The sequence below is a fragment of the Canis lupus genome, chromosome 3 (assembly GCF_048164855.1).
Source record: "Canis lupus baileyi chromosome 3, mCanLup2.hap1, whole genome shotgun sequence".
Classification (NCBI taxonomy): Eukaryota; Metazoa; Chordata; class Mammalia; order Carnivora; family Canidae; genus Canis; species Canis lupus.
In genome coordinates, this window is record NC_132840.1 from 52,420,906 (window position 1) to 52,445,405 (window position 24,500).

The following is a 24,500-nucleotide window of genomic DNA, read 5'->3' on the forward strand; positions in this document are numbered from 1 at the left end:
TTTTTTTTTAAGTCACTTTAAGACACCACATGATTATGAGACTACACCATGGGCTTTCTTTGCTCATTCAAAGCATAAGAGAAACTCTTACCCGCATTTTCAAGACTAAACATTTACCATTTTTTTGTAGGGCATGAATTAATGGCATTCTTTTCAGACATCCAGATTATTCCTTGTGTCCAAAGATGAACAAACACTCATCAAGTCTTTCGTGGTGTAACATGCTGAGTGGAGGCCAGCTGGTGCTTCTGGAAGAGAAGAAAAGGCTCACTGCAGGCTCTATATGTGAAAGAGATGGCTGAGCACTGTGCTAGAAGAGCAATTCTCAGCCTCTGCACTGTGGCTAAGGATTGCCGCGTGACCACACTCTGGCCAATGAGGTATAATGGAAATGCTGTGTGGGATTCCTGGGACATCCCCTGAAAGAGAGGGACCGCACTTCCCCCTCCACCTTCCTCTCTCTCTCCTCCTTGGAATGCAGTTCTGATGGATGGCAGGCTGGCAGCTCTATAGGACCACGAGGTAAATCTGGAACATGGAAACCACATGCTCAAGGTGGCAGTGGAAAACAGTCAAGATCTGGGTCCCTGATGATGCTGTGGTGCTGCCACACTATGAGAGGGTTTTTTTTTGTTCTTGTTTTGTTTTGTTTTGTTTTGTTTTTTAGTTTTAGCAACACAACCAATTCTCACTGATACACCATTCATGTTGCTCTGCCAGCAGAGATCTGTCTCCATGCCTAGGGAAACAATCACCACTTTGGCTCTACGTTTTTGTCGAAGTAGTCATCCGTGGTTTATCTTCCTGATTGGCAGCTGTCCAAGCATATTTAGGGCATTTCACCAGGCTACGGCACCAGGAGGTCACAGGTCATCAGCCTGATGGAAAGTTCCAGTTGGCATGGTTCAAGTATGGCTGTGACGCTGCTCCTCCAAGATCTAAGAGAATCTCCGAAGCCCTGCCTTTGATCTACCATTTGCCAAAATCTTCCCTTTCTACCTGGCCTACTGAATAATGGATCTCGACAGGCTTGACTCCTCCTTCTTCTGTGAAGATTCTGGACTTGAGAAGTACAACCCATTTTTCTTTCAATTATTATCTGACTCTTATGGCTATTTGACTTTTCTGTGTCAAAAAGCAAACGTAGAAAAAAACATGAGGTCTGCAAAAAAAAAAAAAAATTTTTTTTTCCCTCTTACCCTGAATGTTTTTCTAGTGACTCCTTTTGGAATGTTATTTTGAACTTACAAAGGTTCTTTAAAAAAAAAAAAAAAAAAAAAAAGCCAACAAAACCTAGTGTATTTCTTTTAAACATCCCCTGAGAAAGTCAAATTTAAACTTAGCCAACGCGTTGGCTTTTTAAAAGCACTTTCTTAAAATAGTCAATGTAGATCTTGGTGGGAAATCTTTAGGTGCCCCAAATGGACAGAAATAGAAATGTTAATGGAAATGCCATTTGAGAAGACACTGTGACGGCCCCATTCAGATGGGCCCAATCAGAAAAGACGGGAATTTACAAGCTATTCCAGTGTGAGTCTGACTTTAGGAGCTCTAAAGAGGGGAGAAAAATAGGAAGCCAGTGGAAGCAAGTAAGAGAGCAGATGCTTATAAAATTGTTTGGTCAGGAATGACTCCTAGGTACGTATGCTGACACGTTACTGAGCCACGGTTATTTGCTGACACTTCTATGGTGCAACATCATTTTTCAGAGATTACAAATATTATTAATGAATCACCCTGGTGGGTCTGCAGGGCTTGGCATGATGTCCACTGTTTTGCTGTAGGTCAACAGGCCAGTGAAATCTCAGTGGGCTGAGCTGGATGGAATCCCACGGGCAAAGGCATCTGTGCTGGCTTTTCGGGTGAAGACCTGAAGTTCGGATGTGTGTAAATCCTGGCAGTGCCAGTGTGGTGTGTGACTTGGGGATGGTGCTGTGGGGGGCCTGGTGCAGCAGGGAGATTTAGCTCCCCCCACATTCTATTCCAGACACCCTCAAGCCACTGCAAACAAAAGGAAAAAAATCATATAATTTGACATGGACAGTTGAGACTTTTTGTAGGTTTTTTTTTTTTAAGATTTTATTTATTTATTCATGAGAGATGCAGAGAGAGAGGCAGAGACACAGGCAGAGGGAGAAGCAGGCTCCATGCAGGGAGTCCAATGTGGGACTCCATCCCAGGACCCCAGGATCATGCCTTGAGCTGAAGGCAGATGCTCAACCGCTGAGCCACCCAGACGTGGTCTTCTTTTAAGGATGTTTAAAAGTATCTAGGGAAATGCAGTTTGAAGTATGTCTCCTCCCACTCTCGTCTCCTCAGTACTTTATCTCTGCTCTTCAGACCTGAGGAGTCCCCTTGAATCATAACCACCTCCCCTCCGTATTCTCTATCACCGGAATTCCCAGCCCAAGAGTCTTTATATGACAACACACTGCTATATTTATTGTTAAATTCATTGAAGACTCTTGGTCTTTAGTAGCACCAGGCAGACTTTTAGGCCATTAATAAACACTATGCTTCAGAATCATGGACCCCACTATAAGTCTGGGATTTTTGTTAATGGCACAGTCTAATTAGAATACCATAGATCCCTCCCTGCTCTGATGCACCACATTATGACCGTCTCCTTTCATTTGTAAGAGTGTCCTAGTTTGTGTGATAAGTTTTCTGAGCACCCTACCACAGAGGATAGAAGAGCCACCTGGCTTTGCGGTCCTGACTCAGCTCAGAGGTTGGAATGGGGTGTGAGTGCACCTGCTCCAGGTCAGCTGACATTGGGCGTGGGTGCTGGCAATGCTGGCAACAGTGTGCTGTTATTGGAAGGGTGGCAGGGAGTCACCAATTTCAAGCTCCCTCCAGTGGAGACTCCCCTTGACGATGCCACTGATGCAGTCCCTCAGGCTCATTCAGGGACCCTGCCTGGGGAGGCAGCCCATTCTATATGTAGCTCTGATGGTTCTGATGGTCTTCTCTAGACTCAGCTGTAATCATTTCCTGGAGGGGCTCTGGAAGTCTGCTCTCACTCCTCCTGACAACAGTGAGATGTAATTACAGGAATTGAGAGGATGGACTGGAGAGTCAGGAGAAATCATTTGCTTCCCTGTTTTCTCTGGATTCTCCCCTGAGGGCAGAGAGGAGGCGAGGGTATGAGTTTCCTCCAGCACCACAGTGCTTGTCTGGGTGATGAGAGTCGCGTGCTCACCCTTAGCACCAGATGGTCAATGAGGACACAGGGCTGAGTCCAGTGCCTGATTTGTCTTACCTCCCAAACCTCAGGTGGACATATCTGCTGATTAGAGTGCCTTAAACCTCTGAGGGCAGGTGCTACTGCACCCCCAGTCTCTTGTGTCCCCAGATATAAAAATTGAGAACCATCTAATGGACTTCAAAGCAACTTTCTCTGCTGCTTGGAACTTCCTTCTCCAGCTGACTCCAGAAACATGTTCAGGGTCGCATTTTCTAAAATCTCATGTTCCCCCCGCTGAGGCACACTGTTTCTTTCTCTACATTTCTTTTGTTCCAGAGTCTGGGCAGTGACCCCCTACAGGACATGGTCCCTTCAGTGTTCAACAAATATTCTGAGGTTTTATGTGAGGTTTTGGGGCTACCTAGTGGATGAGACAGGGGCACTCACAGTCACAAGCCTTTATTTTAGGGGAGGAAGTGGAGTCAAGCCTGAGCAAACCATCTGTGGACTTATTCTCATCAAAGCCAACAGAGCCAGAGAACCTGGACAGGACAGGACTCTAAATGAAAAGCTGCAAGCTTTTTTTGTTTTGCAACTCCCCCTCCCCAACTTTATTGAGATATAACAATGTGTAAGTTTAAGGTGTACTATGTATTGATTTGGTACACTTATAGATTGCAAAATGATTTCTGCTGTAGCCTGAGCCAACATCTTCATGATGTCACATTAAAGACTGTTGCTTTTTTTTGCTTTTTTTTTTTTTTTTGAGAACTTAAGATTTACTCTCTTGGGGTGCTGGGGGGCTCAGTTGGTTAAGTATCCGACTCTTGATATTGGCTCAAGTGGTGATCTCAGGGTCTCAGGGTCATGAGATCGAGTCCTGCGTTGGGCTTTGTGCTGAGCATGGAGCCTATTTGAGATTCTCTCTCTCTTTCCCTCTGCCCCATCCCACCCATTCATGTTTTTTCTCTCAAAAAAAAAATTAAAAAATTAAAAAGATCTACTCTCTTAGCAACTGCTTAATATATAATATAGAATTGTTAACTGTAATCCCCATGCTGTACGCGAGCTCTCCAGAGCTGATTCTTCTAACTGGAAGTTTGTACCTTTTGTCCAGCATCTTGTCTCCCCCACCCATGCTAGCTCCTAGCATCCACTACTTTACTTTCTGTTTCTATGAGTTTGGCTTTTTTAGATTCTACGGGTAAGTAAAATGGTACAGCATTTGTCTTTCTCAGTCTGACTTATTTCACTTAGCACAGTGCCCTCAAATTCTGTCCAGGTTGTCACAAATGGCAGGATTTCCTTCATTTCTATGGCTGAATAATATTTCATGGTAGATATATACTGCACTAAAAAAAAAGCTCCATTCATCTGTCAGCGGACACGTGAGATATTTCCATGTCTAGGCTACTGTGAATAATGCTACAGTGAACACGAGAGTGCAGATATCACTTGGAGACAATGATTTCATCCCTTTTGGATATTTGCCCAGAGCAGTGACTGCTGGATCATGTGATATTGATGTTTTTAATTTTTTTGAGGACCCTCCATCCTGCCTTCCACAGTGGCTGCACCAGTGTGCATTCCCATCAACAGCTCCCACTTTTTCTCCACATCCTTGCCAACACGTGTTCTTTCTTGTCTTCTTGGTACTAGCCATTCTAACAAGTGCGAGGTGACGTGTCATCGTGCTTCCAATTGGCAATTTCCTGAGGATTAATGATATTGGGCATCTTTTCATTGTGTTACAACATCTAACTGATACTAATTACTGAAGACAACTGTCATGAAAGAAAAGGCCTGTCACCTAATCACCCTAACAAAATCCGTATTTTGTTATCTTTAACCTTTCAATCTTTCTAATTCCCTTCCATAATATTGCACACACATTTCAGTATTTTGCTTTCTGCTTGAGGGATATGGAAGTGTGAGTGTGGGAAGAATTTATCCCTTGATTTCTCTTCTAAGCTCAGGGAGTTCAGGGCTCACTTGAGAGATCTTCCAGCTTTTCATTGTTTGGTTCCCCCCTAGACTCTTTGTCCCTGGTGGAGATTATTCAGCTGCTGACACACCTCGGTCTAACTTGCCTAAGAAAGAGCAAAGATAAGGAAGGCTTTAATCCATTTGCTCAGATTCTCTGAGTGGGCTCTGGATAGGGCTGTTTGGAAACCTACTTCTGATATCGTTGTCAAAGGTGTCAGCTGTCCAGAAAACTGCCAAGAGGAAAATAACACAGAGATTAGCTACGTACAGATGGCCACCATGAATCCTCAAGGACAGAGGTGAGGTGAGGGCAAGCAGTGCCTCGGTGCCAGGCCTGACCCAGAAATTTTGCTCTTGTCATTTCTCTTTAGTGGCTTCTCACCACAGAGGCAGGGGGGAGACGACTGGCTCCATCCTGAGACCAGACTCAGAGCTTTAAATGCCTTTGACTTCTTTCTCATAATCGAGATAAATCTCATGTTTTGTTCTAATGAATGAATGGAAATGGGAAGCAATGCATATTTTGGGAGCTTTGCACTCTAAGCACGAAAGAGATATTGCACCACGTGGCATCCTTAGAACAAGCAGAGAGACTCCCCAAGGTCAAGACTTTGAAGGTGATACATGAGTTTTGATATTTACGATCCCATTTCCGGGACCTTGCAGTTTGTATTTCTGTTTTCCTGGAATGTTGTTCTCTCACATCTTGGCAGCCTCCCTCTCTCATTCCATTCGTGTCTCTGCTGAAGTGTCACTCCACACAAGATCTTCCTGATTTCTGTATCTAAAACAGCCTCCTGCTGCCCTGAAACTCCTCGTTCTTTGCTACCCGAGGTAGCAGCACGGCCTCAGGGGACAAGTGCCAATCAATTTTTAATTGCTTATAACTTCAAAATTGAAGGAATATAACAGATTTTCCTGTTAGTTAACTGTGCTGCTCGATGGGACTATAAATTGGACGTTAGCTGTTCAAAATTTAGCATCTGAACTGATGTATACCCTAAGTGTAACATACATTTGACTTTCAAACAACCCTTAATGACTTTTGAAGGTTTAGTATGAAAAAAAGAGTAATGTAAGAAATCTCACATATTTGAGATATATAATAAAGACAAATGCCATGTGATTTCACTTAATATGTGGAATCTAAAACAAACAAAACAAACAAACAAACAAACAAACAAAAACAACAATGTTGTGCCCAAGATTGCGAATCCAAGAAACCACCAAGGAGCTGACACCGATTCAAGCGCACGAGGGTTTATTTGCAAGCTCGAGCTTGGGTCCAAGTGTACCTGACACAGCGGAGCAGGGACTTGGACCCTGAAGTGGGTTACAGCTGGGTTTTTTTATAGGCTGGTCTAGGGGATTTTCAGAAGGGATGGAGGAATTTCTCAAGTTCTGTTTACATTTTGATATGGGGCTTTCAAGGGCATTGAGCTCTGTTCTCATTCTAATACGGGACTTTCTACCACGGGTGTGGGCTCTGTTGTCTTTCTGATATGGGATTACCTGCCGAGGACATTGAGGACATTCTGCAGTTTTCCCCATAAAGTTCAGCTTTTATTCACAGGGGCCTAAGATGGCTGTAGTTGTGCTAATGCTAAACTTGAGGTGGAATGGCCTTGATTTTTCTTGGCCTCCACAAACAACCCACAAATTAACAAGCAAAACAAAACAGAAACACTCATAAATACAGAGAGCAAACTGATGATGGCCAGAAGGGAGGCCGTGGGTGGGGGGGGATACGGATGACATAGGTGATGGGGAGGAGGATGTATAAATTTTCAGTTAGAAAAGCAGTAAGTAAAAAAAAAAAAAAGAAAAAAAAAGAAAAGCAGTAAGTTACAGAGATGCACAGCATTGAGAATAGAACCGATGAAATTCTAAAGATTTTATCGATTTATTTGAGAGAGGTGTGGGGGAGGGGCAGAGGGAAAGGAAGAGAGAGAAAATCCCCAGAAGACTCCCCAGTGAGCATGGAGCCCGACTCTGGGCTAATCTCATGACTCCAATATGACTTGAGCCAAAATCGAGAGTTGGAGGCTAAACAGACTGAACCACGTAGGTGCCCCTGGCCAATTATATTTTAATAACCATGTACAAAGACTCTGGTAATGTAATGTATATAACATATATAAATGTATATAATGTATATAAAGGTCCAATCACCATATTCTATACCTGACACTAATATCATACTGTATAGCAATTATGTTCCAATAAAAAAAAACAGTAAACATAAAACATGGGGAAACAATTACTTTAAGAAGTATTCTGAAGGCCATTTTGAATTTTCAGGCTAACCTGAATAATTAGAAAATGAAAAAAAAAAACACCCCCAAACTCCGTTTATATTCATTACATGTTGATCATATCTTGGATATATTTGGTTTTATAAAATATATTATTACAATTAATTTCACTGCTTTATTTTTACTTTTTTAAAAAAAGATTTTATTTATTCATGAGAGACACAGAGAGAGAGGCAGAAAGACAGGCAGAGGGAAAAGCAGGCTCCCTGGGAGGCCTATGAAGGACTTGGTCCCGGGACCCCAGGATCATGACCTGAGCCGAAGGCAGATGTTCAACCACTGGGCCACCCAAGTACCCCTCTTTTTACTTGATAATCATGACTGCTAGGAATGAAAAGCGTCTACTGGACAGCATTGCTTTAAACCTTTGCCTTGTTACTACCTGACATTACAAATTTTAATGAATTCTGTATCAGACAACATCAATATTTTGTATCATTTGTTTATTATCTGCTTCCTTTTATAGAAGGCTTACTAGAGTGTTATATTTTCTTAAGTACTAATATTGGAATGCCTTCTTGAGACTGACCTAGAAAACCTATTATACCTTCTTGGATCTCCAATGGAGGAAAATACACTGGATTTGGACCCAAGTAGTAAGCAAATAGTGATGGTAGCTAAGCCTAAGTGTGGGTGGAGTGATAAGCAATAGAAAGTTCAGAATGAATCAGAAGGTTCCTTGAATGTTTTGTCCAAATCTTTCATTTTATGTTTGGAGATCTGAGGTTGAGTGCTTTTTTTAGGACCCAACCCATGCAAAGATGCTCCCTTCTGAAATATAGAAGCATAATGAGATTATTTGGTAGACTGTCAACTAAGAGGAGTTTCTCCTAAAGAAACAAAACAAAACAAAAGAAAAAAACAATAGCAGGGGCTCACAGTAACCCAAAGTCAAGGACAGCCAAGGGTACACACTTGCCCATACATTTCATAGAAAGAGAATGTTCTGGCCTTGTTTTACCTATTGTGTCATACATACCATGTAAAAATATATTTGGAATAACTCAGCTAAAAGTGAAAAAGAAGATATGATAAATAATGGAGACCATTCTGAAGAGTGGCTGGAGAGAGGCTACTGTATGGTGATTCACTTGCTCAGTGTTCACCATGATCCACTGCACAGCAGGAAATGCCACAGTGTCTTTGGTATGAGCTGAGAGTTAGGGATTTAGAACATTCCATACCATGATTTCATCCCATCCATTTATTCTGTAGTTATAATTTTGAGTGCCTTCCATGGGCAAGGCATTGTTCTATCGGCTGAGACTATTGCAGAGAAAAAGCAGGGTCCCTGCTTTTGCAGAAAGCATGTAAAGTGACCACTTCTGCGGGGCACAAGCCAAGGTGAACATAGGAGGCAAGAGGAGAGAAGGTGACAAGTGTCTTTTCAGCACTGGGGCCCTGGGTTCTGCTCCTTCCAGAAACAGGCTCCACCCAGCCTTCCCTACACTTGCTTCTGTGAGCCTCTGAGGCTCAGAGCTGGGGGTTTGTCACTTGCCCATAAAAGAGTGTACTTCATACACGAGGAAGCTACCACCTGTTTTGTACGTTTACTGAGAGGGTTAAATAAAATAATGAATGCGAAGTAACAGGCATAAAATAGCATACGACAGGCTCTCAGGAAATGGTAGTGAAGACGAGCCTGAGAACTCAAAAAAATCTGGGGGTTTTCCCAATCCTTCTCAAGCTGAAGACCCAAACGACACAAGGCTCTGAGCAGAAAACCTGGCCAGTGCTAAGCATTTCAGAAGAACCTGTGCTGATCTGGGTGGCAAGAGAGCCTCGTTTCTCCAACCAAACATGCTGAGTAAGTGTGAATCTTTCACCTGAAGTCAGTCAGGTTCATGAGGAACAGGTGCCACATGCATAGGCCTCCTGTGCCCTCCTCGTAAAACGTGTCTCAGAAGTGTGGCTTGTGCAATTTTTTTCCCTGAGAAGAGAATATTTCTTTTTTACCCTTGCAAGATCGTTTGCCAAACCCATACTATGGAGTGGATGAAAGAGGCATTGCTCTTTGCTGCCGGGGCAGCCTCCTAGCTTACCCTGGCCCCAGATCTCTGGGGAGATCTCCCTGGAGCTCTGAGACCACTCAGAAAATATTTGGAACACACTGTTGTAGGAGATGAAGGAGAAAAAGAAGGGTACAGAGGCTTTAGCTTGAATTAACTGTTGAATTAATGTCGGAGGGCCTGAGTGCAAGGTGAGGCATTGGGGAAACCTGCAGTGATAGAGCAGCACATTGGCCCTTGAACCTGACCTGTTATGAACTCTCGGACACTGAGCCAGGGCACGGGGGGTCAGAGCCTCCTGGGAGGCCTGAAGCAGGTTTATTAATGGGATAAACAGGAGTGCAGGTTAGAAACTGAGCCTTATTACACCTAAATGGCAAAAGGTAGTCTGTTATACATGTCTCTTGCTTTTCTCTTTTTACTTCCAAAAACGACATGCAAGTTTCAGTATTACCTTACAATTTATAAAGCCCACACTCGTGCACTATCTTTTGCATTGGCCGATTTGTATATACTAACTTTCCGTGGCACTGGATCATTTATACTTCACATGAAATTTAATTCATTCTACTTCTAAATAATTATATTTCCCTTAAATAATACACTACATGATTTTTAATGCCTGAAGAAAAGCCAAACTTGTGTTTCTGCTATGCTATTTTCTCTCTCTCTTTAAGAAATAAAACCTTTGGGTTATGGGAAATTTCAAATATATACAAAAGTTGAGAGAATGGTATGATGAATACTCATATACCTGTCATGCATTTCCAACAATTTACTCATGGCCAACTTATTTCATTTCTATTCCCACTTCCAGTCCTCTAGATTATTTTGGAGCAAATACATACATACATAATACACACATACATATATATGAACATATGTTCATATATGTGTATATATCAGTTCATCCCTGTTTACAGATGATTCTTGTTATTTGTGGTAGTTATGCTCCTTAAAGTCTTGTGAACATTGAAATAACAAATCCTGAATTGTTGCTTTTGAGCAAATACAGGGTTATGTTCCTGTGAGCCTCTGGTCACAAGATTTTTGTCAATCGATTAATACATAACCCCCTCCCCACCTTTTTAAATGTGTGTGTCTGTTTAAGGACACCTTATTTAATAAATAGTCGATTCATTAACATTGGGCTTATGGCCAATAACAGCATAATTCATGCCTGGATGGAGCTTCGATCTAATGCTTATTTTTCCCATAAGGCACATCATAGCTTAGGAACACCATGCCAGCACTTCAGTCCCATGCTTGGGGGCCATTTTAAACAATAAAGTCACCAGCAAAAGGCACAAAAATGCTAAAAACACAGAACTATGCAGTGAAAAGGATATTGGTTTACATAATGAGAGCTGAAACAAGAAGACAGAGTGTCACTTGTTGAATCCCGGTGGGCCATGCATTTTTGGGTGATTCCAACTTCACCACTCTCCTGTCCTCAGATGTCTGCGGAAGCCCCTTGAGTAATGATTTGGAGGATACCAATAGCTTTTAGCTAGTAGGCAAATTCCCAAAGCTGGAATCCATGAATAATGAGGATCAAATGGATAGAAAACAGGAACACTTTCAAAAAGCATCACCAAAGTCCATGTCTCATTATTATATCTAAAAAAAAAAAAAAAAACCACACACACACACACACAACAACTAACAGTCCTTACTTGCAATCATTAAATATCCAATATGCATGCACATTTCCCTGTCACATAATTTGTTTTTCACATAGAATTATTTGAATCTCCTTTCAAAGATTTTGTCAATGCTGGAATGCCTGGGTGGCTCAGTCGATTAAGCATGTCTGACTTCAGCCCAGGTCATGAGCTCAGAGTCCTGGGACGGCGCCCTGGGTCGGGCTCCACACTTAGTGGGGAGTCTGTTTCTCCTGTTTCTCCCTCTGCCCCTCCCTTGCTCCTGCTCTCTCTCCCTTCCTCTCAAATAAATATATAAACTCTTAAAAAAAAAAAAAAAAGGTTGTGTCAATGCCGTCAGCTGGCCTCAACTTTCCCATTTGTTCCAGCAACATTCAGACACTCCCTTAGAGATTGGTCCATGGAAGCTTTGAGCCAGGGAACTTGACAGGGGCTCATCTCAAGGGTGTTTTCCATTAACCGCTCAGGTGGGGGCTGCATGGCATTTGTTAAATTGTGGGCAAGCTCTATCTAATGTCTCCTGGTCTGCACTACATTTAACAGAAATTTCTCAGAATTGTCTGCATGTGGATCCTGCCCTTCCCAATTTCTCAGAGCCAATGCAGACTTTTTGCTAATTTTTCTTTATGGGAGAATGACAATTCTATGGACATTTGGAAAGAAAAGGGGATTGAAAACATATGCTTAACCAGTCATCCTAAACTGAAAAGACTTAGCTTTAAAAGATTTCTGGTACCCTTTGTTTTACAACCGGTAAAATAGGCTTATATATTTAAAACACACAAAAGAACCACCCACCATTTCGAGGACTATGCAGTTCCTTGATTTTGAGATGCAACCGAGAATACATTCATTTAAATTTTTTTTTCCTATGAAGATTCCTTGAGCATCTATCAAGGACTTTTCTACTGGGCTCCTTATTAGGTGCCAGAAGTATAAAAAGTGAATAGGCAAAGGCCTGCCCTCATGCTTCTCACTGCCTACGTAGCAGGAGAGTTACACAGATGGTTTATGAGGCACAGTGGGATCCATGCTGAGCCAACAATGGGCACAGAGCATCCAGGCACAGAGGATTCTGGGAGCAGAGGAAAGTGATTCTTTCTACCTGTTTGGAAAGCTTCGTGAAGAAGGTAAATGAATGGAAGGAACAAGATGTGCTTGGCAACTACTGGGCAATCTGGTGCTTCTGGGTCATAAAGACATGAGCCTGAATTAAGGGCTGATGTGGCCATCATGAACATCCATCATATGAAGACTTTGGTCTTTATCCCTCATGTGGTGGAATTCCAGGGATATTCTTTTTTTAAGATTTTATTTATTTATTCACAAGAGACACAGAGAGAAGCAGAGACACAGGCAGAGGGAGAAGCAGCGTCCGTGCAGGGAGCCCGATGTGGGACTCGATCCCAGGACTCCAGGGTCACGCCCTGACCTAAAGGCAGACACTCAACCATTGAGCCACCCAGGCATCCCCCAGGGATACTCTTAAATAGTATTGTGGCATGATTAGGAGTTTGGTGAAATAAGGAACAGCAATCAAGTGAGTCATTCTGGAATGACAGAGTATGGAAAAAACGAGATTCAAATGATTTCCAAACTGAAACCAAAATTGAAAGTGTTTCAGATATGAGGCTAACAGTACATACAATGGAAGAAATCTCATTTGGTTTTTTTTGTTGTTGTTGTTCTTTTTTTGGATCAAGATTAAAAAGAGAGCACAAATGATTTTCATTCAACTTTGATCTTAAGTGTAACTTATCTGGTGCTTTCAGACAGAAAAGGAAACAAGTCTCCCAGATTCCTAGTTTGATTCCCAGGGGCCTCCTGGCTATATAGGTAGTGGGATCACAAATCCTCTCAATGGTGTGGATCTTTTCCTTATGGTTCAAGATCTGCATTTTCTTCCGGGTCAGTGAAAGCAAGCGATTCCATCATCCCCTCACCACTGCCTACTTTTTTCTCTTGGCTTCTGGAACATCCAGCATGTAGGAAAGAGACCATGTTACCTCTCCCTACTTTGTTCTCAATAAGGTGTCATATCTAAATGTTTAGATTTCTGATATTCATTGCAGGAAGAAGGATGTTTTTCTCTTTAAATTTAGATGTGCTGCTCAATCCCCAAAGTGATGGGCACAACAGACTTCATTATTGTTATTATTACTATTATCAAGAATTTTGGACATACTGGCAATGCTTTTCAGACACCCGGCTTTCCCCTAATAATCTAGAATCAGCCTAGGACCAGTTTAGAATCTCTGGGTCTTTATGAGTAATGGAGAAAGATCACTGCTAGGAACAGAACACTTGTCAGAGGCCTAGAAAGTTCTCCATTGAAGACATCTCCTGGGCACACCTTCACCTGTCTATAACCACACGTTCCTTGGTCACACCTGTCTTCATCAGCCTCCCCAACAAACCAGTGTACACACCTAAGGCTGACTGGTTTGTACTTAATAACTGTGGCTCTCTTGAGGGCATCAGAGGACTTTCCTGTCTACTTCCATTTGTAGGCTCACTAACTGTTGACATTTTCCGAGGCATCAGAACCACATCTATCAGAGTTGGGAAGGGATCTTTGAGACTGTCTGGTCTGTAAGTGCTAACATTTTATTGTAGCACCAAAATCTTTCCTTCCAAAGTATCAAAATCTTAAGACAGCTCATTACTTGATGAAAAATGATGAAAGTGGAACTCTATTTGAGCAGTGGTAGGAAATCTTGACCTACCCCTTTTCCCCCAAGACTCCATAAGGCAACTCCACTAAAATCCTTAGCCTCTGCAGAGCCTAGCTAGAAAACCAATGGCTAATTGAACTCTCTCCTTTCATAACAAATGAAACTAAGGGTCAGACACATAAAGTCATTTACCCAAGGTTACACTTTGAAAAAAGTCAGTATTCTAATTCTGGTCTGATTTATCCCATTTCCCTAGATCCTCCCATGAGGCCAAGCATGCTGCCCACCTTCCACAATAAGAACCTTGTCTCCAGTGGCTTCTAGTAAGGCAGAAGCATGGATGTTCATGTTGATGGTCTATTTGCTTGGTAATAAGTCTCTTTGTATTATTTTTTTCCTTTTCTTAAGAAATACAACTCACTCATAAGGTACAAGTTTGTTCTTTGCAGCATCTTTTCACCCAAAGCAATGAAGTCTGGCCCAGGAGCACATATTCGTCAGCATGATGTTAGCTTTCTACTTGTATGTCTTTTGGTGAATTTCCTCCTCAAACCCTAACTAGTGTTGATGAGTTTTATGAATGTTTCGCTCCCTGTGACATGGTTGACTCATTCACTGAATCATACTCTACAGCGTGTGTTTACATAGTTTATTTTCCAAGCCAGGACATTTTTTAGAGTCAAGGGGAACAATTACTTCCTATTAATTAATTACTAACCTGGGACAGCAAATGGAAGCTGAAACTGCCCTGAACAAACCAGGGTGGGCAGGGTACACAAGCTCTGGGATGAAGCTGAAGAGGCTTCTGTTGGATAGAGCAATATGATTTCCATTGGAAACCACAGGAAAGCTTATGGAGAAGTGAGACCACCAGGACTAATTAAAGACAAGGAGTTGATGAACTGCAACCAGAATGATGATCCTGGAGGCTGGCTGATTGGAACCTGGAGCCCATGGGAACAGGTCAGGGTGGCACTGAGAGTGAGAAGAAAGGGAAAAGCACAGGGTGTAGAGCAGAAGTGGCTGTAAGAAGAAAATCTGGTTACTGAGTTCTCTCTAACTGTCTATGCAGATTAGTTCGTGGCAGACTTTCCAGCAGGATGAGCACAAAATTCCCAGGACAATGGTGAGACAAGCCTTATGCTAATCTTAGGGGACATATTCGTACTTTCCTGACAAGGATGAGCCCTGGGGTGTTTGATGGAAGAAAAAGATGTTGGTCTTGCCTCAGCATATGACACCAGTTCTAGAAAGGACAACTGCTCACATTCCTGGCTGGACTTAATTTCAAGTCCTCTCTCTTTTTTAGTGATATAACCTCCATATAACCTCCAAGTAGGTGATGTCAGGACCCAGAAAGACAATTCGGGATTATGGTTCTTATCGAACACAAATTCACCCTGAATTCTGTAGATTTTTATAATATTGGTAATGGAGGCTAATATCTAATATTCATTGACTCTTCTCTATGTGCTTTACAGGCTTCTCATGGTTGGCCCTTGGGAGTTGAGAATGGCCAATGACCCTATTGCCTGGAACTCTTCTGGTTTTAGTAGTAAAAGTTCCACTTCTGGAAAACTCCTCAATCTTGGGCAAACCAGAACTAGAATTTTCACTCTAGTTAGAATATTCCAATGAAGCTGTCTCATTGGGCGTTTTACAGATGACCTAACTGAAGCTCAGAGAAATTCAGTCATTTCTGCAATACCACAAGTCTGGTGACATGAGCAGGAAAGATTGGAGTCCATCTCTGTGTGACCTCAAAGCCAGTGCCCCAATCACCACACTCTCGGTCCTGTTGTCATGAGTATGAGACCAAGAGCATTTATACTAATGATGAGCCTCGTACCCGGGACCTTCCTAATTATTGGCGACAGCTTAAATGATGTTTCAATATGATGTGCAGCAGATGGAACCCTGGAGCTGAAAGGACCCCTGTGGGCATTTAGTCAATTCTATTCATTTCACACCTGAGCTTCAGAGGCGAGGAAGGCATTACTCAAAGTCACGCGACAGGTGAATGATAGAGCTAGGACTTCAAGTCTTCTGAATCCCAGGCAGGTTCTCTCTTCCACGAAGTAATGCAATGCAATGTCATGCTTTTCAACTAAGCAGACTTGAAATTAGATGTTTAGCATGGACGGTTTGCCAGTAACTGGGGGAGTTGTGAGTAAATTCAGCATTGCATAATATGGTGCTTTATAATGGTGACATAGCAAAGTGGCTTTATAATGGTGACATATAAATTGCTTCTCTTCTCTTCTCTTCTCTTCTCTTCTCTTCTCTTCTCTTCTCTTCTCTTCTCTTCTCTTCTTTCTCCTCTCCTCTCCTCCCCTCTCCTCTCCTCTCCTCTCCTCTCCTCTCCTCTCCTCCTCTTCTCTTCTCTTCTCTTCTCTTCTCTTCTCTTCTCTTCTCTTCTCTTCTCTTCTCTTCTCTTCTCTTCTCTTCTCTTCTCCTCTCCTCTCCTCTCCTCTCCTCTCCTCTCCTCTTCTCCTCTCTTCTCTCTTTCTTTTCTTTTAAGTTGCTACTTATCTGTAAAGGCTCACTCATCGTGTGCAGGCAGCCTAGAATTGAACCCATGCCGAATGCATCTGTGGCTGACAGTTTTCTCCTGCAGTGCTAGGTGGAAAAGGCAACACAATTTTTCTCCATCCGGAGGATGTTATAGGAAAACTCAACTTGCAAAAGTGTGATGTGAACCAACAGCATCAGTGTCACCTGGAAGTATAAAATCACACACCCCATCTCAGATCTTCTGAATCAGAATCTGTATTTTTACCAATATCTTCCGGACTATCTGTGTGCACTCTGTAGTTGAGAAGCACTGCTCAAAGGGCGGCCAAAGAAGAATCGGTCTACTATTAATAGGCTTTTGACAAATAGCTTTGCCCTCCCCGTAATGGGTTTGTAGGAACGGGATGCGCAATCTCTGTACATTCAGTCAAATCTTCTGGCTGTTTTGGGGCAGCTTGGCTCTGTGGGAGCATGACAAGAAAATAAAGACAGATGAATGCTGGATGGGGACATGTCCATCTCTGTAGAGTATGTTTCCTGGAATTTTGATTTCTACTTGTGGATTTCTTCTCCCTACAGACTGGAAAAAATTTTTGCTAGCCCCAGTTGATATCTCCTTTGGGCTGAAACTGTGTTGAACAAGAATGAAACAATAAAAGGACATGCGGTGGCCCCCTGGGATGCTGTAGAATCAAATTTGACCAGAGTTGGGAGACATCACTTCAAATGTCTTCTCCCATTAGAGTCCCATTCCTCTTTCGGTGTCATCATCCTTTCATGAGGACACGGTTGGGTGACGATGGATTTCCGCATTGCTTCCAGACTGGATTTTACAACTCGCTTAAGGATTGTTGACTTCTTGGCCAAAGCTCCTTATTTCCCTTCCTTTCTGCCAAGAGACCAAAGCTTTCTGCTTTCCTATAATCTCCTACATATGAATTTTTTGTTCTTGATGGAGTTACTAAGCTGAATAAACTGCCATTTAAGTCAAATATCAACATAAATGATTATTTCATGTTATAAGTATTCTTTTTAAAAAAGCAAGACAATCTTATTCCAGGTTCCCAGAAGGATTTGAATATATGTTTACTTATCTCATGTTGCCCAAATGTTTCTGGGCCTCACCAGCCTGGGGCCGGTAAGAGGGTTACATTTATATCCGTGCCCAAATGATAATACTTTGAGCTCAAGCAAGAGTAAATCCCCCTCTCCCGTTCATCCGTTACTTTCAGGTGGTCCCAAAGGGGTTCCTCCCGGGTGTACACAAACCAGGTAGCCAGCTGTGGCTTCCATGTAGCCTCTTCTGTCTCAGCTTGTCCTGTTGCAACGCTAATTCCTAAACCCATCTTCCCTTCTAACTAAACAAAAGCATTCCGGCATATTCATGAAATAAAAAAAAAATCTGGGGAATGTGTAATAACTAGACTATCTGAACTTCAATGCACATAATGCCAAATGCAAAGTACCACCCTCAGCTACACTTTGGTCAACCCTTGATTATGTTGATGATAAAGGGGAAGGGGCAGTGGCTTTGCTTTTATTCTTTTCAAATCTACACGTATTCTTGAAGCAACTTTAGCTATGCATTTGGCAAGAACTTAGGCTTGCTCTTCCGTGCTGCCCATAGAATTACAATTCTAGGGGGCCTGCAATAGATCAAACACCTGGATTGTTCTGAAAAGGGGGGAACACGATGGCTTTTAGTGGCCCACAGAAGCTTAGCACAATATATGACATAGCGTGCGTACTAATATTTGCTGGATGAATAATGAAATCCATGCACGCAGTATCTCTATATCCAGGCCACTCCTAGGACTCCAGGAATTAGACAGGGGAAGCCTGTTGTGCCTGGAACTAATGGGTATGCAGAAGAAGGGAAGGGAAAATGGTGGCACCATTTTTCTTATTTTGATGCTACATTCCCGTAACAATTTAGAGGTTGGAATTACAAACATAATACTTATTTTTATTCCTCTTATGCTGCTTCCCTATTTTGTACGTTATTCTTTTCATTCTTATCAATGCCTATAGTTTAAGAGTGGGCTAGAAATTGCGATGCATCTAAAAATTCGTGTTTTCATATCTCTGATTCCCTATGGAAAGCCTCCGCTTGGACACCTCCACTCAGTCCCTCAAGCTCAAAGCCAACACAGGCAACCTTATCCTTGCCTTTGCCATCTTCATTAGGAGCAGCCAACCAATCTTCAGAAACCACTGGCTGTTTTCTAAATCTCTCTCAAACCTATTTGCTTCTTTCCAATCCCTTTAACCTGCGCTCTGTCATCAGGGCTCCCTATGGGTGTGCCTTTGCAAAGCGTGTATGAAACAACCTGTGTGCACATTATTTGAATGAGCACCTATTTAGAAGATGCCCCTCATGTCTGTGCTGAGCTTGGCATGTACAGGTCTCCCCAGCAGCTGTGATCATCACCGATCCCTTCTGTCCATCAGCCAGAGCAATGCTCCAGGAAGAGAAATCTTACCATCCTCCTCCTGCTGCTCAAAACACAATGTAGTGTGAGTCTGCTTGAGTAACAGAACAAAGGACCGCAGACTGAGTGGCTTTCTCTGACCATTCTGGGGGGCTGGAAGCCCCGAGATCAAGGTTCCGCAGTGTTGGTTTCTTCGGGGACTCGCTCCTCAGCTAGAAGATGCCATCTTCGCTCGGGGTCTTCATGTGGTCTTCCGGCTGTGTGTCCTCATCTGCTCTCACAGGGACACCAGTCCTGTTGCATCAGGGCCCTCCCTAGTGTCTTTTTCACTTAATTACTTCTCTAAGTACCTTATCTCCAAATATAGTTACAGGCAATTGGAACTTCAGCATACGGATTTTGGGAGGAGAGGACCACAATTCACCCACTGAGATGACTGAGATAAAGTCCAACCTCCTTAATATGACTTTCAAGGCCCTTCATGATTTTAAGGCCTTGAATATCTGCTCTTTCCCCACAGCTCTCACTCCTCCCAGTGAGAATGCTTTCTGCACTATTTTATAATTATCAATTGACTTGTCGGTAACTCTCAGCAGGCATAAGGCACTGTGTTTGTGAGGAAGGTTCTGGAAAACCATCAAATCTCTCAGGCTCACAAAAATGAATTCTGAAATATGACAGGAGAGTGGGAGCCCTGGGAGTGGGGTTGTGGTGGTGGAGGAGGTGACGTAGGCAGATTTGTCTCCAGGGCTTCTGAAGCCACTTTTGCCTGCTACTGTTTAATCTCCATGAATTTAAAAGTTACTGGGAAGTCGATTATAATGTGGTATTTACATTCTTAGAAACCCAAATTCCAGCTTGGAAAGCATCCAGCGAATTCATTTCTGGGTAAGACAAGCCCACGAAAAGATTGCAGTATGTGGGCACATGTCCAAAATATTACAATAAGTATCAGTTGTATGTGCATTCAAATGGTAAGCTCTTTATTCCAAATATGGAAGTGCTGTGATTATGGGATGAACGTAATATAGGCAAAATGGTTGTTTATATTTTGTCTTCCGTTTTCCAACGGCAGCGCTGAAGTTGAACGATTTTGTATTTTTTTTCTTGTCAGCTGGCTGTCGTTTTCTCTGAAAATTGTATTTTAAATAACCAGCCCTGTGGAAAGTATTTCATGGCGTGAAACTGTTCTCTCTCTCTCCCTCTTTTTTATCTATATGGAGACTCTCATCTTTATCCTTCTGTCTTGAATGGTCTGAACTGAACAGAGACAAGATATGCTGGATCATAATAAGTGTAAAGGAATAAATATTTACTTGAATTTATTGCTAGAAGAAAGGGACAAAGGTTCTGTGGCCTCAAGGTATCAAGGAGCAGGCACATGGCTGGGAAACCTCTGATTCCAACTTGTAAGACTGGAGATTTGAGAATTGCAGCTTCCCATGCCCACCTTCAGGGATGTTTTTAAACCATAATTACTTTTCTCTTACAGGTAACATGTATTTGTTCTTATTATTCAAATAGGAAGCAAACAAATCACGGACTTTTAAAACATTTTAAATAGAAGCATGCCATATTTTCATTTGTTTTTTCCTATTATTACTCTATGTTCACAAATATACTCCTATAATATTCTGTTTTTAAGTCAGCTCATCCTTCATTGCATTCATATGCAATGGGTGCCTCAGTCAGTTGGGAATCTGATGCTTGATCTTGGCTTAGGTCTTGACCTCAGAGTCGTGAGTTCAAGCCCTGTGTTGGGCTCCACACTGGGCGTGGAGCCTATTAAAAAATGATTAAAATGTCCTGATATTTTTAATACATTTTATATTTTGGAATAATTTTGGAATTTCATAAAAGCTGCAAAGATCATATGGGGCCTTGCCATATGCCCCTCACCCAGCTTTCCTCATTGTTTGCACCTTACAATATGATGCAGAATGACATTGACATTAAAACAATCATAAAATGGGAGTATAGTATATTTATATTAAAATTCTATACCTTACTATGTTTAGCATGTGAACACACATACATGGAAAAATATTAGTGAGTGGTGAAGAACAACTGGCCCCTCAGGCCAGTATTCCTCGGAAGTGTCACAGTCATAAGAAACTAGGAATGACTGAGGAGAATTCTGGGGAGATGTGAACATTAAATGCAACCTATCCTGGATTGGATCCTGGATCAGAAACAAGACATTAATGGGAAACTGATAAAATCCTGAATAGTCTATAGAGTTTAGTTAAGAACAACATATCAGTATTGGTTTCTTGGTTTTGACAAATGTACCACAATTTTGAGGAACATTCCTTTTTGAAGAAACAACTCCACAGTATCCCACTGTGGAAACTCAATCTTAATTATTAACCAGCCTCAGATGGCAGATGTCTCCTTAATTTTCTACATTGAGATTCCCACATCCACTCAATGGACACCCTTGGTATAAGTCTCCAGGCATGGTGATGATCATTTTTTAAGGATAAATATTGGAGGCTGTCAAAGACTTTTCATTAAAAAAAAAAAAAAATTACCCACATGGCCCATGAGCTCTCCAAGAAGTTTTTGTATGTTTGCAACCTGCAACTGCCTATGGCCTGACCAATGCTTCCTCTGACATGGACACAGAGTATGGCTGCTCTTCATCTTTGACAACTTGATGGATCACAAGTAGCTGCTTACACGAAAGACTGTGTAAGTAGCTTTGCTTTATGTTCTATTTGCCATATGTCTTTCTTGTTTTTAAAATGTCCTTTTAGGGCACCTGAGTGGCTCAGTGGTTGAGCATCTGTCTTTGGCCCAGGGTGTGATCCCGGGGTCCTGGGATCAAGTCCCACATCGGGCTCCCCACAGGGAGCCTGCTTCTCCCTCTGCCTGTGTCTCTGCCTCTCTCTGTGTGTCTCTCATGAATAAATAAAATCTTTTTTTTTAATGTCTTGTTTATGGCCATTACCATATAATGGTAGGGGAAAGAAATGGGGACAGGTCATCTTTTTCCTAATTTATTTATAAGAGCTTTCTCTGTATTGAGGATAATAACCCTTTCTTTCGCCTGATGAGCTATTTCTCTTAAGTTACTACTCTCCTTATTTTGTCTATGGTATTTGTTTTAATATAAAAGGACATTTACAATTGTTTATGCAATCACCAATTGCGTTTCCTATTATAATTTCGGCTCTAGGTATCATTGGAATCTTTTCCCGTAATCTAGTTCTGCTGTTATTCACCTGTATTTTCTTCGGAGGCTTGCACGTCTCCGTGTTTCTTTAAATATTTAACCCCTTTGTGGTTTATTTTGGTTTGAGATAGGGTTCTCACTTTGTTTTTCCAAATGGTTAGCCAGCTGTCTCAATACCATTTAATGAACAACCCAGCTTTTTTCCCCACTGATTTGAAAGCCTCTTCTAACAGCCCATATTAAGATATTGCAAGTGGACCACCTGTTAAGAGTCCAGGAGAGGTTTTCAATCAGAGAAATAGGAGGAGAGGATAGCTGAAAATGCTTCCAGTTCTGTTTCCATGACCACTTCCAGTTACATCGTCAGTTTCTGCTGAAAGACATAGTCCATGCCAAACTCAAACATACTATCTCTATTCCTGTCTGACCCCCAGACCTTATCCTCCCTCATTCTATGCCTTCTCCCCAGGACTACAGGTGCCTGAGCTGCATGTCCTAGGGAGCAGCTCTGGACTTTAGGCAGCAACTGTTTGCAAAGCCGCACCCATCCTTTGGAATGTGTATTTAAAAGTTTTGCCAAGTTTTATGGCAAACTCCCTACTTTTTGCCTTTTCTGCAATAAAGAATCTATTCCCAAAACTAAGAAATCCACCACGAGGCACTAATATATCACAACTTTTAAGCTTAGTTGCAAATTCACTGACTCACTTAAAGAATGAAAACCTACCTCTGATAATAACTATCTTGAGACCAGGCATTGGCCTACACTTTTTCAATTTCACCCAATTCTAAGGAGCAGTTGCAATTACTGTCTCCTATTTTACGGATGAGAAACGGAGGCACAGAGAGGTTAAGTAGCTTGATGAATGTCACAGAGCTATGGGTGGTGCATCAGAGCTGGAGCTGACATGCATCGCTTACATCTCAACCCATAGGGAGGTTGTTGATACAATCTGATGGTACCCATATAGGGTCCCTTGTGTAGCCTCTGATCTCTGGGCTGAAAGATTTCCAGTAACTACCAGTGACCACTTCCTGAGCATTGTGATTCATTTCACCCTCGAGGTGTATTATTCTTTCTAGTTTGTGAAATGAGATCAACAAGGACTCCAAGGCATGAGCTGGAGTGCGGGCTCAGCCTTGTTGCTAGGCCATTTCTCCGATTGTACAAAAATTGTACAAAAATAATGTCGCTAGAGTATCTTTGGGTTCTCAGGGTTTATGGCTGCTGCATTTCCCCTGTGGATTGTACCATCTATCATGAATGATGGCAGTTGACACAGAGCCAAAGCCTCCCCACATCTCTGTTCCTCCCGTTCTCTCTGTGTTCCTTCCTGTCGGCTCACAGTGAGAGGGTCAGTGTGATTCATTACCTTTGTGGTTATTAATTTTCAGAAGATATCAATTATAATAGGATACAGTCATCTCATGCTCCAAGTGCTTAAGCAGTCTCATCTGCACACCCCTGATCTTATAGATTAGGAAACTCAAGTTGGTCAATGTTAATGATGTGTCCAAGGGCACACAGCTGCTTAGCAGAAGAGTGTGATGGAACCTTCAGATCTTCTGACCACCCCCACACCCGCCCAGCCTTTGCTCTCTGTTCGACAGCTTGCTGCCTTCAGTTGTATGACCAATCCTCCTTTTTGATGATTTTTTTGCAGTTGCTGGATGGCTGACTCAGACTCAGATTTCATGTAAGCAAACACAGCTTGAAAGCACTCTTGCCTGCCGCATATAACGAAGTGCCTGTAAAAGAGTTTATGGTAGAGATACATGCACCCAACATCAACCTTCTCATCTTTTCTCAGTGTAGAGACATGTAATTTATAATGTCTCACCCCTGCAATGCAGGGATCGGAGCCCGAATAGTTTGTAAGTACATCCCCTAACTCCTTTTAATGGTCAGATGTCACAAACGCTTTTTACAAGGCCTTGCAAAACATACTTCTTGCATATTTTGGATGTCACTACATTCGATTGATTACACTCTACAAAATATGCTTTTAATTTTCTATATAAAAATACTATGCAAGAATCACAGTGGGCTCACTTGGCATCTATTCGTAGCCCCTTCTTTCATGCATCATCTGTGATGTCTGGAAAACTGCCTACTTATTCCTCAGCTTCCCGTTGGTCGGCCGGGCGAGATGTAAGCAAGTCTGTTGAAGGGGTTTTCTGGAAAATAGTACTGATGAGATGGAGGTGATGATGCAGGAAGTGGGTTCTCTTCCTCCCTCTACCCACGTGGAGTGTTGATGTGATGCCTGAAGGCACACCAGCCTTCTTGTAACAATGAAGTAACAAGCATGAAAATGAAAATCAACAAGCTAAGGGGCAGAATGAAAACCTACAAATGGCCTGTCTCAGATGACAACATCAAGCAGTCAAAGTCATCCCCAAGACCCAGAAATCCCCTAATATACAATTAGTGTTTGATCTTAAATATCAAAGTGTGCTTTTTAAAAATGTATTTTGAAAATAGGAAAATACAACGGTAAAAATACAAAGTAATCATAATTCCAATATCTAATTTTCAG

General features: G+C 42.1%; 1 protein-coding gene and 1 long non-coding RNA gene across 6 annotated transcripts in view; one reads left to right on the forward strand and one right to left on the reverse strand.

Annotated features, from left to right (window-relative positions):
- Nucleotides 1–24,500, reverse strand: part of MYOCD (myocardin) — a 306,072-nt gene that overhangs the window by 131,449 nt on the left and 150,123 nt on the right. Inside the window, exons 1-2 of one of the 3 annotated variants that reach the window (XM_072821084.1) lie at nt 11,960–12,179; nt 118–248 (exon numbers count right to left, since the gene is read on the reverse strand). The exons of 1 other annotated variant lie outside the window; for it this stretch is intronic. The gene's annotated coding sequence lies outside the window, so the exon portion shown is untranslated. Of the gene's footprint in view, nt 1–117; nt 249–11,959; nt 12,180–24,500 lie in introns of those variants that run through there. One more of the 3 variants, XM_072821089.1, reaches the window with a different exon arrangement.
- Nucleotides 12,205–17,342, forward strand: LOC140630600 (uncharacterized). Of its 3 annotated transcripts, XR_012028355.1 has the most exons (4): nt 12,205–12,291; nt 14,093–14,204; nt 15,318–15,852; nt 16,377–17,342. It is a non-coding gene; the product is annotated as an uncharacterized lncRNA (long non-coding RNA). The 3 variants fall into 3 exon arrangements; XR_012028354.1 differs by lacking the exon at nt 15,318–15,852; XR_012028356.1 differs by lacking the exons at nt 12,205–12,291; nt 15,318–15,852 and adding an exon at nt 12,490–13,603.